Below are 4,842 nucleotides of genomic sequence, written 5' to 3' on the forward strand. Positions count from 1 at the left end.
TGAGTCGAGCGCCTTATCCACCTGGCCATGCCGGGCACAACTTTTAATGAAAACTCATTTCAAAACGCAAAACAGATTACATAACCAAATGACGTTAATACATATGGCTTACATAAAATTTTTACCAAACGACACTTAACGCATACAGTGCTCTTTCTCTAAAATAATTTATAAGACCAATAATTGTAATATTAAAAAATTCAATAAATAATAATATAGTTCAAAATAAAATAAAAGCAACTTTTACAGTAGCAAATTCGTACTCCGAATCCACAGTTGGTATCTAGAAAAATCAGAATAAAAATAATGATCGATATCATACTGAAACCCCGAACATTTCCGCGCCTATAGGCCCGAACCCCGAATATTTTAAGTACCTAGCAACGTCTCTGGATTTTATTTTAATTATTACAAAGTTTTGACCCATAGTATCGAGTCATCTTCATGTAAGTTATATTAAAACGAAATTTGAATTCGAAATATGTTAAAGACTCGTGATGGTGAGGACATGTTTGCAGATGGCGTTAAATTAGCTTTTTTTTTAGTAAAATGAGGTGGGTAAATTTTTATACAGATAAAGGAGGATTCCTGGTTATTTATCAGTAGGGCTTCAACTTCTTGGCTCTCTTCTGGCGATTTTGACATTGTTTTAATTAATGTTTTGTTTATTTGAGATGATCAAAAACATGCGAGGACCCCTTACGATGTTCCTTACTCGGAGATTCATGTCTCAACCGGTTTCACTGATATAAAAATGTTTACTTGAATTGCATTTGATTTTGTAGGTGTCTCCGTTGTTTTTCATTTTTAGTGGAGTAATTGTTAATAACAAGGTTATTGATGTTAATGCTTGGCTTTTGTATGATTGTGGTATTTATTTTTTTTCAACGTAACTCTTATCTGATGATGACTATAATATGAGTCAAAACGTTCTAATTCTTAAAACAAAAACTTGTCTCCTGTAAAAGTTGCTGTTATTTTAGTTTGTGTTCATTATTCAGTTCATTCCTCACTAAATATTAAAATAATTAAGGTATGTGTGAAATCAAAACATTATTTTATTTGTTCACAACACTATTATAATTTTAATTTCGTGGGTTTCATACTTGGATAAAGTTACTGTTTGCTTGTAATTAAACACAAAGCTACACAATGGGCTATCTGTGCTTTGCCTGCCACGGGTATCGAAACCCGAATTCTAGGGTTGTAAGTCCGCAGACATACCGCTGTGCCACTGGGGGGTAGGAAGGGGCAAGTGTCAGGAAGTGTAATATATTTATCTGGGGGGGGCAGGTGTCAGGAAGTCTAATATATTTATCTGGGGGGGGCAGGTGTGAGGGAGTCTAATATGTTTACGAAAAGTAGAGTAAAAAATAGAGCTAGATACTTAAACATTTTACATTTTACTTAAGATTTTGTTATTTCTAGTAATATACGGGTCGTCAAAATTCCAACAGCAGAGGAAACACATTACACGATTTTACGTGTGCATGTGAATTAGTATTTTGTTCCAATACGTGCTGTCATATTTTGACTTTGTAAGAATCTCAAAATTAAACCCCAAATATCAGTTTTTTCATTTCAGTTTTAAATGACCATTTACTTACATCAGCGGTATTTGTTGATTTACATCGATGTAAAGTCCATCATAATTAGAGCTATCAAACGTGCCGCTAAATATGGGATTGTCCTTGTTTTTAGTTGTTGTTTTTTGTGTCCTGACCAGAAACATAAAAATCATTAACTTGTCCCAGTTTCTCTGTATATCAATATGAGTTTCATATGTACAGCTTGTCATTATACACGGCTCTTTTACAATGTGGGCAGGCATGGTTAGGTGGTTAGGGTTCTCGACTCGCAAGCTGCGGGTCGCTGGTTCGAATCCTCTTTACATCAAACATGCTTTCGGCCATGGGGGTGTTAATAAGTGGCGGTCAATCCCACTATTCGTTGGTAAAAGAGTAGCCCAAGAGTTGGCAGTGGGTGGTTATGACCAGCTGCCTTCCCTCTAGTCTTACACTGCTAAATTAGGTACGGCTAGCGCAAATAGCCCTCGTGTAGCTTTGCACAAAATCCATAACAAGTGTTCCCTATCTTTGCCTAATCTACTGCAGCAGTAGTAATAGAGATTTGAAGAACTGCCCAACGTAAGAAATAAAACGAGAAGAATTAAAATGGTTCAAAACATCTGAGGCGAATTTGTATTTTATTTTTCAGCTAGCTAAGCTTTTAACAGATCTCATGTTCTATGATTTTAAAACACGATGCAATAAATACCAGATTATTTAGCAAATGGTAAGAAGTGTGTTAATGTAGTTTATACTGTTTCAGAGTTGTTACAGTGACACTTCTTATGAAAACAAACAAACAGTTTTTACTCTGGAAATCTGGTAACTCTAATCATGACCCCTACGAATATATATCCCGTTAGCTGCAATGTACTAGTGACAACTAAGTATCCGAGCTGAAACGTCTCAACAAAGATCAACAATTCAGGAAAACTACACGACCGTGAAATAGAAACATTTATTTTTTCTTTCTTTCTTACCGCCCCAGCACTTTCGAATCATACTTAACCTCTGGTTTCCATGTCTCAATTCCACAAAGAGAGTGTTTATTGTCGTGTTATAGTAAACTATTGTACGACTCACGCTTAGCATAGGTGCAAAGATCTATTATTTTTTATCATTGTTGTTATACTTATAGTTTAAGTTTACGCATAATACTATCACAGCACAATTATTTTCTGAATATTTACATAAATTAATACAAGTAAAATCATCCTTTAGGTTTTATAAACTGAAAACTGGACTCACCTTTTTTTTAACGTGACACAGTCTAAATAAAAGTAAAATACTTAGAATGTTTGTTTAAACTTAAGCATAATGCTACACAATAAGCTATCTGTGCTCTGCTCATCACGGGTATCGAAACCCGGTTTCTAGCGTTCGCAGACATACCACTGTGCCACTGGGGGGGTGTGCAAATATTTAAGCATACAGAAGTGACACATTTTTATTGATAAGATAAAGTTATAACCTTCGTACATTATATGTAAATAAAACTAGAAATAGTTTTATTTAATGCACTTTTAGTGGTTAGTTCAAATGACTAAATACATAGTGCAGGAGCAATAGCGCTTTCGTTAATTTGTTTAATATTTTTCGTAATCTCAATAAATGTTTTAAAACTGCTCATGTAGTTCACAGTTCAGTAGAAAACACTTCTGTAGACGATTTCAATTTATTCACCTCAACTAGGGTTATGTCATTCCTGTTACGTCAATGTAATATGTAGCAGAGAAGAAATTATGACGAATACAGGAGTACGCTGTGCAGTTAAAGTTACTCAGTTAGAAACCGCAGAATAGCCTATGGATAATACAATTGTAGTGATACGTTTTTCATTGCATAAAATCAGTAAAAAACGTTTTTAAGTGGTCCTAAAAGTGTGTGTGTGTGTGTGTGTGGAGAATACACTGACTTTCCTACTGTGAAGTGTGCAGGGGTTTATTCTCCCACCTACCCCAGTATTGTTTTTTAAGGCCCATGTACTATAATGTATTAATATAAGTTCGATGACGAGGAACCCACTTTGAGACTAATAATGGTTGGATAATTCTTGAGCTGGTTTCAGGAACAAAAGGTAACTTGTACCTGATGATGACAAAACCTTGTCGAAACGTTGTACATTTGCTGTTATGTTAAACTTATGTTAAAGGTTTTCTTCATTACCCATTCAAGCCGTCTCCAACCAGTATTAATATAAGATTAAACATTCTAAAACATCTGAATAGCCTAAGAACACAAATCTGAAACAAAGATGTTCAAGAATTGATAAAATCTTCTTGAAACAAAACTTTTATATTACTAAACATCATGCACTTTTTGCTTTCTTTTGGTTACCAAAAATAAAACTGAACGGAGTTTTCAAGAGTCGATTCCGTTACTAAACTACATTTTCAGAATTAATAACAATGGGAGATGAAAAACGTTCGCTTCCGTTGAGCACCTAGATGTGGAGTGGTTGTTAGACACAATAAAGACAGATGTTATGACTGCGTTTTTTTTAAACTTATTATCTACAAGAAACTTATTATCGCAACAGGACCGCCTTGTTTCAAGCTTATATAAAAATCTTATTTCAAAGTTTTTAGATTGTTTTGCAAAGAAAAGATTGATTCAGAGTAAAAAAAAAGGCATTTCCTGATAAAACTTTTAAATCGACGTTCTTTGGCAACTTCGGTTTGTATCGAGGAAACGATGGCCTAAAAATAACCATCATTCTCGTATTGTTTGTAACTAATGTTGTAACTGAAAACGTTTACATCGAAATAGAAAATAAATACAGTTATGTCGGCAACTGTCGCAAATAAGGTATGATCCACTCACGCACATATAAGCAGGTGAATTTTGCTGGTACTTTTAATCATTTGTTCACCTGAAAAACGCCTTGCAAACACTACTCTTCATTCACGATATTTCTATTTACAGGATTAAGGAAAAGAAAGACAGTTTGTTTGTTTGTTTTTGAATTTCGCGCAAAGCTACACGAGGGCTATCTGCGCTAGCCGTCCCTAATTTAGCAGTGTAAGACTAGAGGGAAGGCAGCTAGTCATCACCACCCACCGCCAACTCTTGGGCTACTCTTTTTCCAACGAATAGTGGGATTGACCGTCACATTATAACGCCCCCACGGCTGAAAGGGCGAGCATGTTTGGTGTGACGGGGATTCGAACCCGCGACCCGCAGATTGCGAGTCGAGCGCCCTAACCACCTGGCCATGCCGGGCTCATTTAATTATTCTGTAACTCAAACAACAGAGTTATATACTTTGGTTTGT

Source organism: Limulus polyphemus, unplaced genomic scaffold, assembly GCF_000517525.1.
Source record: "Limulus polyphemus unplaced genomic scaffold, Limulus_polyphemus-2.1.2 Scaffold2289, whole genome shotgun sequence".
In the NCBI taxonomy this organism is placed as follows: domain Eukaryota; kingdom Metazoa; phylum Arthropoda; class Merostomata; order Xiphosura; family Limulidae; genus Limulus; species Limulus polyphemus.